We start from the raw sequence: 13,049 nt of genomic DNA on the forward strand, positions 1-13,049 counted from the left end.
GATTCTTCCTCATGTGGAATTTAGATGATAAAATTGGTCAGCAGAGGTTTATTTGCGTCTGGATTAGGGGAACAGTTTTATAATAGAAATACAAATTGGACTGTAATCACATTGATTTTGGTAAACATTGCCATCCTCTTCTCTGTCTGTATGCGTATGCAGGTTAATTAGAAAGTTCATAGCCTTGCCTGTGAAAATCCACCTTTTTAAAAATGTACATTTGAATTTGGAAGCTTAATGAGATCTACAGAAATCTTACAGCATTTTCTGTTCAAAGTCAGAAGGCAGAAGAAGTAACACTACAGCCTGTTTCCTGACCTTTTCTTCAGCAAATTGACTTGCTTGGATATGCAAGGCAATTATTAACTCCATAGACAGTAATTACATCCATATAATATTTATTGCACACCAAAAGAAAAAAAGAAAATTAAAATTCCACGGTCGAGTATTCAACACACAAACAACACCATCATGAGCGCTGCTTGTTTTTTACTTCCGAAGCCTGGAATCATGTTTTTCAGAGAACAAGCATCCTGCAGGGTAAAGATTTAGGAATCATTGCAGAAAGATCCAACACTCAGGCTCAGGGAGCAGCCGATAGCAGCAGCAGGGGATCATTTCTATGGGGATAAGCAGGACATATGATGGCACATTTTCCCACTGAGTGTGCAGCTACCACTGGAGGAGTGTCCAATGCCAGGAGCCTTGGGCTTCACTCCCAGCTCTGGAGAGGAGTGTGCATAAGCATACCTGCCTTTCTCACACCTATGTGATCATTTCTGTTTAGATACATCTCAGTCCTGCCTACTGCATACCCCGCCCCAGTCTTAGTCTCTGTGTTCATCTAATCTAAGTCTATTTGCCTGGGCTTCACACCCTAAAAGTAGCTTTGCTGCATGGCTATTTTCAGTCTTCTAGTTTCTTTCCTTCAGTCTATTTACCCATAACTCCATGACCCTTCCCCATCTTTATTTTTGTCAGCCTCTTTTCTTCACTTTGCCTTCTAGTCATCCATTCCCCACAGATTTCTTGTCCTCATCTCTCTACTGTGACTACTGCAGCAATTTCTGACATCACCAGTTCTCCTACAGCTTGTGACAGGTTTTCAAAGGCTGCCTACTACTCTGTGAAGATCAAACTCCCCTACCAGCTTCCATACCATTTTCTTTTAAAAGCTGGCATGAGAAAGAGGCATTACCTTTCCTCCTTCCTCAAATTTTATATAATAGCCTGGTTTGTAGACCTCTCATCCAGGAAGTAAACTCAACTCCATTTTCAGATCGAAGCACCCAGATATGCATGTTTTATCACTTCAGAAATGTGGTGCAAAATAAGATTTCACTGGGTAGGAATGTGACACAAAACCTAGGCTGTCTAACCTACTTGTTGGACCACTTGGCGGAGGCTTGATTCTTGTCTTTGCTACCAAGAATGTATCTGCATTTGACATAAAAAGTCATGAAAATAAACTACAGAAAGACTTCTTGAGACTCAGGGATCCTTTTTTTTTTTTTCCATCTTGTAGAAATGCTTCATCCATCATGCTATCAAATAAGGTTGTTTTCTCTACATGCCCAATGTACCTGGTACTTTTTCTGTGTGGTCACAGAGATTGTACTGGACTTTCACATGAGATGGTAAGTCTCCTATTTTGCAGCAAACACGTGGGCTAAACCATCTGTGTTGCAATAATAGTCCTACCCTTTACCTCAGGTTTTCCTGTGACCCTGAGAGAGCCTCACAAATCTCTGAATGGCTCAGTTGGGTGGTGCAAAGCCTAGTTATGCATCTCCAACATTTCTAGCAATTTTTATAAGTGAACACAACAATGGGTAGGACAAAGAAGTTGCAATCACAGCACAAAGTGCCTGGTGCAACACTCAGAAGGCCTAATTTGCTCAGGATTACCTTGTGACTCCCTTCAAGAGTATTCCTGAGGGAATTAGGAGCCTTGAGAGTACAGCAGTTGATATAATAGGAAAACTCGGGTAGCATACAGCACTGGGAACATCTTCCAAGAAAACTTCTGGCAGTGTTCATGATCCAATGATGGGTATGCGCCTGCATCAGCAGGAATGTCTGAACCATAGCCCCACAGCAGTGCCGCAGGACTTTCTGCTTTTTCAGAGAAACATTAGACATGTAGACAGCACCGGCACCCTGACCCAGCTCTCACATCCCAGTACAAACAGGCTGTGTCTGTGCTGGGGTTTCTGGGAGGGATTGCAGTTTCTGTGTGGAGGTGGATCCTGCAGACTTTCTCCCGCCCTTTCCAAGTGTAGGGTGTGGTGATGGTTGCAAGCGCAGAGGTTGATTTCTACTGACGTGGGCCAGTCAGGAGCTGTGGCACACTGCGGTGTTTCTCCAGTTCTAAGGACACCCAGCAGCTCAGAGTGGTGGTAAGCACCCACACAGGGCTGTACTGGTGGATGTACTGTTGCAGAACTTGCTCCAGAAATCTGGCTTGCACCTGTAGTGAGCTTCTCTTGTGATTCTTCTGGCTAAATATGGACACTGGGGTTTGCTGGCAACCCAGATCTGCCTTGAAACCAGTGTATTCATCACTTCTTGGTCTGCTTTGCTGGAAAAAGAGTTAATGTTTCTGGCGAGGGCCCAGTGACAAGGCCACAAGGAGTATTTGACTATCAGACAGCCCTGTACCCGCCTTGCCTGTCACCAGCTTTGCTCAATGTCTGGGAGTGTCTGAGATGACCATTTCCTACACAAATTCTGAGAAAACTTTCCCATTATTGTGCTGGACTCTCTCCAAATTTGGCACCAGAAATGCCCCAGGACTGAGACCCTGAGTTGGTGCTGGAGAATTCCACTGGCCAAGGCCTACAAGCCCTCAAAACTGCAAGGATGACTGATTTCTTTTTGCATTTTCCCGTTGGAGAGAAGGTTGCCCGTTTCCTCAGTCAGGTCTGGTATGTAAATACCTAAGCTGTGCATGGGCTCATGTCCTTCCCCATCCTCCTTCCAGAGGGGTTTGGTGCATGATGACTGGAGTGAGACAGCATCCTCTGAAAGGCTGTTTGATGGGCCATAAGCATGAATCAGTTGCCTACACATACGTATCTAGTGCTGCTTGTGATGGTCTGGAGTATCCAAGACTTCCAGAGAAATGGCTCGTATCACACACAGCAGAGGGAAATTTGTGCCCATGGGGGTCCAAATCATTTAGAGTTGGGAGACTTAAGGGATCTACAAAAACCACTAGACTCCCATGTTCATGCACCCAGGCTGTGCGTGGCATGGGTTAGTTGGGGATGGGAAGAAGGAGGAATTTGCCAAGTGGCTCATCTGAATCCCAGAGTCTGCAGTGAAGGAGCCTGTGGGATTTAGGCAGTTGGGGAAAGGTGGAAAAATCCACCCTGGACTATTCTCACTGAGATGGTCCTCAGAAAATCTCTACAAGATTTGTTGCAATGTGCCTGCTCCCTTCTAAACTTTACTGATCTTTCCAACAAAGTCCATCAGAGCTATCACAGCTGTGCTCTTTTCATTAGCCAAACCAAGTCCTCATGACGTTTGTGGGTTGTTTTTCTTTTAAGTTTAAAAAGATAAACTAGCGTTTGCACATCAAACTGTGAAGAAGTGAGATGTTTTTACATGTGATTGGTCAGAAATTTTCCCCAGCTTGATAAATTTGGGATGATATGACAATAACTATAACTACTAATCAAAGGCATAAAGCAAATCATGGCTAAAGTGCAATGAGGAGATAACTCGTATTTTGCGGAAATTAATATGAGGGAGTTGTGCTATAACCTTATCACAGTGTTTAAGTGTGGATGATAAGCATCTAAATATTACATTAATATTAAAGTCTGCCACTTTGTAACCTATTGCAATGATTAATTATTAGGAGAGGGTAATAAAGTTGCGAAGAGGTGATATTTCATTAGTAAATTATACTGTCCATATGACATGGCTTATCATCATGGTATTAACAAATTCTTGCCAGTAATTATGAATTCACTGAAGCAAACCTTAATGGGAGTTTTTATTGGTTTCAAAGCAAAAGGCTTCTTATGAAGAACACTCTGGCCTCTCTTCTGCTCTCGTGAAGGTGAAGACAGAACAGACAGAACTCCTATTGCCTTTAGCAGATGTTAATCCACCTCTTCTTGCTTTTCCTCCAAGACAGACAGTGAGGTTTCTAACAGGCAACCTTCTACATCTGTCTGCCCTAAAAACAGCTACAGTCACTCTGATTGAAACTGCCTGCTCTGCATGGCTGCTAGATCTTGGATTCCTATGAAAACAGGTAAACGTTACACCTGCAGTATGTACCTACAGCTGGTGATCTGAATAGCCTGTTGAGGTCCTTTTGTAAAACAGGAAATTTATCTGAAAAAAACTTTAGGAAAACAAGTAAGGACATGCCATGTATTTGAACTAAAAGATAAAAAAACTGTAGACTTTGAGTTAGAATTACATTAGAAGACACCAGTCTTTTTATACACATACCGGTCAAAAGCCAGCTTGCTTTCTTAATGCAATTTATATTGAAGGTTATATTTCTCATAATTATTTTCTTTGCAAAACAAGATTACTAATAGTAACTGATTAGTTCAGCAGTGGTGCTGGCTTCCCTCTGGTTAACAAGAGCTTTTGCATACACAAGGTCTCATGCATTTTTCAATGGCAGGAAAGGCAATTTTCTTGTTTGGCAGCTCCCAAATGTCATTTTGCCGTAGCACCTATGTTAGAAAGGGATAAAATTTCTGTTAGTGTCTGGGAGGTTTTCCAATTAAATGAGTTGGAGCTGACAGGACTTGAATGAGTTATTGTCTGTTTTTATGTCTTTTTAAAATTTGACTGCTTGATTTTTTTAGCACTTCAGCTGGGTTGTTAGCATAACTTAGTCTTTTTGTTAACTTCCCCAAAGTGACCTACATGGTTCCAATTTTATATGCAACCTTCACTTAATCTGATTCAATAGCAGCTTGATTCGTCAACAGCTTTGTATATCTGGGCCTCTGCTCCTACATATCTGCTCTAATTCCCATTTAGTCAATCAAATTCTTTTATTTTAATGAGATAATATTTTAACTTAGATAAAATCCTAAAAGAGCGAATTGGTCTTTCCACTTCAGCAAGAAAAAAATACATTGTGTTCGGGTAGAAATAAGCATCATCACTAATTATCATTAATAAATTATTAAATGCATCTTAATAAATTATTTAAAATTACAAAGGATCAAGTAGTTAGTGCCAACTATTAATTACATTTTAAAAGAATCTCTGATTTTTCTGAAACAGCATCTGCTTTAGTTATGGATTTCACAGTTTCTTATACCAGTTTGCAGTGTGCCCGTTGTGTTATTCACTCTTCAGAAAATAATCATTTTGTTTGTAAAGATAATTCCTTTTATGAAATAATACCCAATATATGATGTATGGTATATATGATACCCTCATTTTTCTATCCAACAGAAACAGTCTAAGCTGCTACCTTGCTTACTCAGTTTATTTCTGTCAATTATTTATTTCATGCAAGTTTTTCTAATCAATTTTCACACATTTTTTCCCATAAACAGGCTTGGAAAGTACAGAAAATCCAGTTAGCTGAGGTGACGACTTCAGTTGAACAGAATAAGGAAATCTGGTATGCTGTTATTTATCAAATGCCTACTGAATACCGAGGAAAGTTCTCTGTGCCTGATTTCTGTGCAATTTATGTGTCAATCACATTGGGCATTTGGTATTATTAATGCTTTTTGAAGTCGAGCCTTTGTTCTTCATCCGTTGTATGTGTGAGAGGGTTTTTTTTGTTTTCTGTTGCCAGACCAAAAATCCCAGTTTTGCGTTTTTTTGTTCAGCACAATGAACAAAGACCAACCCACCTGGATTAGCAATATTTAAGGATACCATCTGAAGGCAGAAGCTCGGCAGCTGGATGCCAGACAGGATATTGCCCTGGATGCCAAAATGCTATAGATTTCCATTTGATGCACTGAAATCCATGATGAAGAACCAGGACCCCCTGCCTGTGCAGTGCGGTGGTTCCACAGCTTGCTTGCTGGATGGCAGGTATGCATGGCCACAGCTTCCTCCCAGCAGAGATGATGACCCCCAGCTAGGATCCAGAAACCAGCTGGACTCCTCTCATCCCATATCCTGGGGAGCCAGAGTGACTGGGGCTCTGGGATGACAGCAAGTATGCCCAGACACGAATGTGCTTCCTAAAAAGCAGTCATGGAGCCCATTTCTTTGGGAAAAGGTGAAGGAAGACATGACGGTGGGGTCCCTTTCACATGGTGCTGCAGTCACCGGAGTATCCTTGGGGGCTGTGTCAGGGACAAGGATGTCCACTCTCACCAGGGCCACTGCCACCACAGCTTTTCCTGGGGCAGTAGTTGAGGGTTTTGTTTTTAGCCTGTAGGTAATTGCATACAGCTACTCTCACCTTCAGAGCAGCTTGTAGTTTTATGTCTTCTCTGCCCGTAAAAGACTGTCAGGAAAGGAAGGAGATAATTAAACTGTTTTAAGGGTCTCAGAAAACCAAGCTCCCTTATCTCTTTCCCTTTTAGGGTGTTTGCTCTGAAAGAAGCCTTGTAAGATCTATAGTTATGTATCTATGGAAGCGTAACCTCAAATCTCAAGATAAACTCCCGAAAATCTTGGCTTAAGTGGTTATGTTTGCTGCAGTGGGTATCCTTTCTACACTTGGTACCTCCAGATGATATCAGATGGCATCTTGCACAAACAGCAGTGAGCATGCAAGGAGACGAGCAGCCTTTGGTAGCGAGAGCACGTATTTGAGTAAATATCACAGACAGATATGGGTAGATGGAAAGACATGTAACGTGCAAACAGGGTGATGGCTTGTAGCTCTCAGAATTACCTCTGCAATATATTTCATTTTGGAGAGTTGTAAAGGGTTTTTGTCTTTTTTTTTTGTTCTTTTTTTAATAAAACCTGGTGTCTTGAAACTCCAAAGGAAGAGAGTGCAACAAGAATGCTAGAGATAGGCAATAAGCAGCAGCAAAGGACTCAGTTTTCTCTTCAGATATGCAGGACTTTGAAGCATTTCTGTTAAACTGCAATCACAGTTGGAATTTGAAGTTATCAATTACTATTATCCTTGATGTAATTTCTGTCCAATCATTACCCAGCAAACACGACTGGAATAATGAGTTTCTTATTGTCAGTGAAATTGAGCAGACGCTGTTATTTAAACAGAACAAGACTTCTAGTTCACTCAACATTTCTTGCTGTCTTCAATGTTGCTTACCTCATTTTGCTCCCCCACATTGAATAACCAGTCCTACTATTCATCCAGGAAAAGCCTCATGTACCTGACTTATTATTATTTCCTTTGGTGTGTTTTTTCTCTTGCTGACATAGGGGACAAGGTTTAGAAGGTTTGTCTGCTTTTCCAGCATTTGTAAAGCAGCCAAATGTTGAATTATAGTTATCTCACTGGGAAATTTAGAGAGAAGTTCAAAGGATCTTAGCCCTCAGTTACTGACAAAACTTAATAGATTTTGTTTTACATTTTTATTGCAATGATTATGGCCTTTTCATACATAGTATTAAGATTCTTACATTCATACTCACATTTCAAAATCAGTTTTACATTCAATCACAGCAAATTTTGAAACTTGTTTGAATAAAATTAAAGGCAATTGTCTATACATGTGATCAGAAACAGTCTTCTGTTGGGTATTTACGGACTTCCTACATTAGGCCTGTAGATAAGCGGATTTCTCTTCCCTTTTCCAACTATAAATAAACTAATTTGAAATGAAAGTTAAGTCTGTGCTTAAATATTATGTTAAATTAGGCAATGATTACTTTCTTGTTAAAAATAAATGATTGCTTTTGGGTTTCATTTGATTCCTCAAAATACAAAGGAGCTGTGTAGATCTGTTAACATGTACATGTTAACATTATATTTTTCATAGTTTGTTTAAACTGGGATTTAAGCAAATGTGAATACATGCAGGGAAATATAAATCACACACCGCATTGCAAATCATTTATAGATTTGTGCCCGCATCTGATATGACGCCTAGCAACGGAGAGCCGGCCCAGCTTCTGCTGGCCAAGCCAGACGAAGACAAATCCTCTTTAGAGCAGGAATTCTCAAACTTTTAGCAAACAAGTCATTAACTGCAGGATGTAAGACAATACAAGCAATGTCTTGCAGGGAAGATACAACAAGGTGTAGCAAAAAGATACTTCTGCAACATGCAGGTGTGCAATAACAGCCCTATTTTGCCTGAGGCTGAATATCTCATCCCTCAGTTTATGGAAGCTTCATCCTGGGATGAAGTGTAGTGCCCTGTAGCACATTGGGAATGCTACTTATTGACTGAAGTGAAGCACGGGATAAAAATGTTGAGTAACATTGGTTAGGGGATAGCCCTCTTAATATATCAGTAAAATTCCATACATTGATTGATGTCAGTGATCGCCTAAGGGGTTCTGAGGTAAGAGTTTAGGGGCACAGAAGATTTCTCTAAAATAATGTATTTTTAAGGAAATGTGAAGGAATATTTCAATAGCCTATGACTCCTAACTCCCTGGAATGATCTGTTAATCATAAATTATTATTACGTTGTATCTATGATACAGTATATTTGTTAAAATTAATTAATTAATCAGCAAGGCATTTATTCATATCAACAGACTATACCCTGATTTTTCTAGTTATTCAAAGTTAAGCTCTCTTCAATGCTCCATTCCTGAAGGACATGTCTTCAGTGCTCACTCTGCATCACCTTAACAAGGGCTTCTACAACTGAGAGCAGTCAATGTTTTCTCATGGCTGATCCTCTGCCTTTGTTTCCTCTTTGAGATATTTCTTTTCTTTTTTCCAAAGGAGAGACTTTGAATAGCCGTTTTCATTTCTGCCATAGCTGGGCCACTACTTAAGTGAGGAGCTTCAGGGAATATTCTCACAGTCATTATTATTCAAAATATCCAGAGACATGGTTTTGACCTATACAAAAAAAACAAACGTCAGGGGTGAATGATAAAGCATTGTTCAGTCCTCAGTAGTTGGCTAAGTACAAGCTCACATGAAAACGGAGAGTTCAGAAGTTCAAATGTTCATGTTTCAATAGAGAGAGACACGAGTGAACTTTTTACTAGTGTATTGTATTTAAAAATATGTTATGGCTCCTATATCCATCAAAATTATATCTGAATAAACTGTACTACTGTGAGCAAACCATCCAAGGCAATGACCAGTTAAACACGAACAGATGGGAGAAGGCTGAAATCGATGAACCAGTGGTCCTTAAAAGATGCAGGTGACTGCATCAAGGACTTGGAATCAGGATGTGCAGTTGGAAAATGCTGCAAACTGATCCAAAAATGAAACCAGTCGCATTAGTGACACAGGTCATAGACACTGGCAAGTGGGTGCTGCACATTTCTCCTGGCTGTATCTGTTTGTTTTTTTTTTTTTTAATTTTTGCTTCACTGATGAAATGACAGCTACATATCTGGTAGTATATACAGGTTTCTTTAAGTCCTGAAAGAAATCATAGACTCCATAGAGACAAAATGCTAGAAGGAGACCTCAGAAGGTCATTGACTTCATTCCCTAGGTCCAAAACAAGGTGAAGCACAGTTTCTGGGCTACTCCTGGCATACACTTCTCTGACTGGATCTGTTCTTCAAAATCTCCAGTGCCAGGAATTCCATAACCTTCAGAGATCACTAAATCTGGTGCTCAAATATACTGACAGCTAAGAAGTTTTTGTAATATCTAATTTAAATGTCTCTTGTTATAAATTAGGCATATTTCCTCCTGTCTTGTTGATCACTGCCATTGAGAACAGTTGATTACTGTTCTAACAGTCACAAATCTGTTAACATGATTGTACTGTCATCTCTCAGTCTTCTCTTTTCTGGACTGAACATTTTCTTCAGCTTTTCCTGAAAATTTTTCAGATTACTTATCACTTTTTTCATCTATTGGGGTTTTCCTCTGGTTTATCCATAAACTTTTTTAATGATGGTTTTCAAAATGGGACATAAGGTTGTTATTGAGTCTCTACCATTTGTTCCAGGGAATGTAATAACTATGTAGCATATTAATAATTACTTGTATGTTAATATTTAACTAGCAATAAGTCTTGTGTGTAATGAGATTTCAGAATAAGAATTGTCTCTTTTGTGACAGCATCTCAAACACTGACTTACTTCATGTGAAACCCCCTGAGCCCTGCTTGCAGGGTTGCCAGTTAAACAGTTACTCTGCTTTTTTTTCATTTTGCATTTATGAATGTAATTTCTGTTTCCTTCCTGGAGAACTTTTCACTCGGCCTTACTAAATTTCGTTATATTGATTTCAGAGTAGTCTTCTAGTTCATTCTTAATTCTGCTTCTGACTGTTGAAGTGCATGTTGTACGTTTCAACTTTTGGTCATCTGCAAATTTTATGGGACTATCCCCCTATTTCATCATCCCAATATTCAAGGTTTATATTGAATATTAGTGGGATGAAACTTTTTGCAGGGCCTCCCAATTTGTCAGGGCCTTCCATTTTGAAAGCAAATTCTTGATAAAACTATTTCAACAGCATTTTCTAAATTCGCATATGAAAGTGTTGCAGCGGCTGTGCCACGAGCTGTACTAAGGTCTTAACTACTATTGTCATATCTACTGTGTCCCATATCTACTATTTCTATCTTATCCACTAGGCCTTGTTACCCAACTGAAAGAGGGAACTAGAGCGATGTCACTGCTCTTGACAAATCCATATTGACCTGTCTTTATTACTGTGTTATTCTTCAAGTGCTTGCAATCTGTTAGGCTTAGGAATTTGTTCCAGTAGCTTTCCAGGGAACAAGTTTAGGCTAGCTGGCGTTTGCAAAGGTTGAGGCCATATTTGGGTTTGGTCTTCTGGTGAGCAGGTTGAGGAAAATTATGTCACAGCTCTGGGTTTAGCTCCAACAAGAGGGGAAGCTCTGTCATTTGGATTTCTGACAAAACTTAAAGTTTTGGATGGGGGGAGATTAATACTACTACAGTCACATTATTGCTTTCCTGTGCTGACAGTTCCTGTGAATGGTATCTACTTGTTCCATATTGACACAGGAAAATAGAATTCATCTGAATTTGAGTAATGTTAGCATTCCAGAGAATGTATTTATATTTCCATTAATATTTACATCTGGTTATACTAGCAGTATAGACAGTTTCTGCAGGCAGAGACTAGGGGGAAAGCTAATAACTTCTTGACCTCAAGGGAAGTGGAGCAAGAGATATACAAGAGGTATGATGAGATCACGCCTTCAGCAGAAAAGTCGGTCATATTCAGAAAACAGATATTCCCAAATTTCTTGTGAGTCACTTTTGATAGTCCCACAAACTGAATATCTGTAGGTGTCTGAATATTTCCATTCTTTTCTTCACTCTCCATATTTAAAGTGAAAGCAGTAGAACTTATATAGTATATCCCTAAATGACTTAGTATAGAGCCCTGTAGGCTTTCTAATTATATTTGTGCCATGTTTTATACAATGCAGCCCTGATACTAAAGACACTACACACTGATAAAATACAAAAATAATACTGTGATTGTTAATACTGAGCCAAAGGGGAAGAAATTGTTCCTGTTCTCCTCAAATAATTGTACACGAAATCCAGACTAGGCTAGTTGGAGCATGTAGAGAACTAAATTGTCTGAGGGATGCCAAGCATGATTATCCTGTCGGAAAGCAGTATATAGAGGAAGTGTGCATGTGAAAAACAAACACAAAGAGACGTGAGAGCAGTGCGAGAAAAGGACATGACATGACATACAGAGGACAGCAGGCGAGCAAGCAAGAGACAGAGAACAGCACTGAATCTAAGCAGGTAAATTGTCCCGTTAAGATGGGGTATACTGCGTTCTGATCTCCGCTTCAGTGATTTTGTTGCTTGTCTCTTAGAAAAATCTTATTTACTACTGGAGCCATTCTTGCAAGTGGGAGAGTTGGCAGGTCTGTGGTGCAAATGCGGACACCTCCTCTTGGCTGCTTCACTGCCAGAGGCCTGGACACAACCTGCGTGGCAGCAGGATTCGCTCTTGGCGTGAGGAAGCAGCCAGCGGGCTGGGGCAGGATCCTCCCAGGGAGCTGGGAAGGGGGAGGCTGAAGCCCACGGGGTGGAAAACAGGACTGAGACCCCTGATTATCTCTCGAAAAATTAAATGAGAACTTACACAGAGGACACCCCCCATTGCAGAGTGGCAATTGAAGGGACATCTCAAATGGCACTAGGTATCCATGTTTAGGAAGCTGAATAGAGCCCTAAATTTCTCTTGACTATAATGAGAGCAAGGTGACATATTTTAAGCTTCCAAATCCGTGTGTCGACAATCTGAATCGAAACTGAAATTCTGTGTAAGAGGCTGGGGAAGTGGCACTGAGCAATGCAGGTCTGGTCTGCAGGGATGGCCTTCTAAAGGCACCCAGTCTTGTCGCTGTGGGTGGGGAGATTCGGATCCTCTTCATCTGATTCACCTCTCAGGCAACATGGGTAGATGACAACTGTGATGTTGGGCGAGCTACAAACCAAAAAATAAGTGCACCAGAGGAATTATGGTCCTTCCTGAATTAGGAGACAGTTCCACCAGAGGGTGCACACCTGTGTGCAGGGGAAGCAGGCTCACACCCGCGCCCCTCAAGCTGCGCCTTTGGGGGAACACAAGGATGTACATCCTCCTGGTCCACATGATAGCCGGAAGCAAAACAGTTAATGCTCTCCTTGAATAAAATACCCAACACAGGTGGTCACATGCTGGGATTGCAAAAGAAACCAGACAGGAGGGAATGTGACTGAATTCACTTGCTGTAAATTACAGTTAGAAAAAAAACAAAGAAAAACCACAACTTTGATGCATTCAGCAAAGCTTTCCTCCCTAGGTATTGGGCTGAGTGAAAGCTAGGAACTGTCAGGAGACAGTTAGGTAGCAGGAAGCTTCTTTGGACTTGTTTTTTTCGCCCTGGATACAGGAAGAATGTTTGCTTTCATTTGTTTCAACTCAGGGCCCCAGGTTATTCTAAATTTAGCCAACCTATTGCCAATCTGCAGAGCAA

Source organism: Chroicocephalus ridibundus, chromosome 1 (genome assembly GCF_963924245.1).
Source record: "Chroicocephalus ridibundus chromosome 1, bChrRid1.1, whole genome shotgun sequence".
Lineage (NCBI taxonomy): Eukaryota > Metazoa > Chordata > Aves > Charadriiformes > Laridae > Chroicocephalus > Chroicocephalus ridibundus.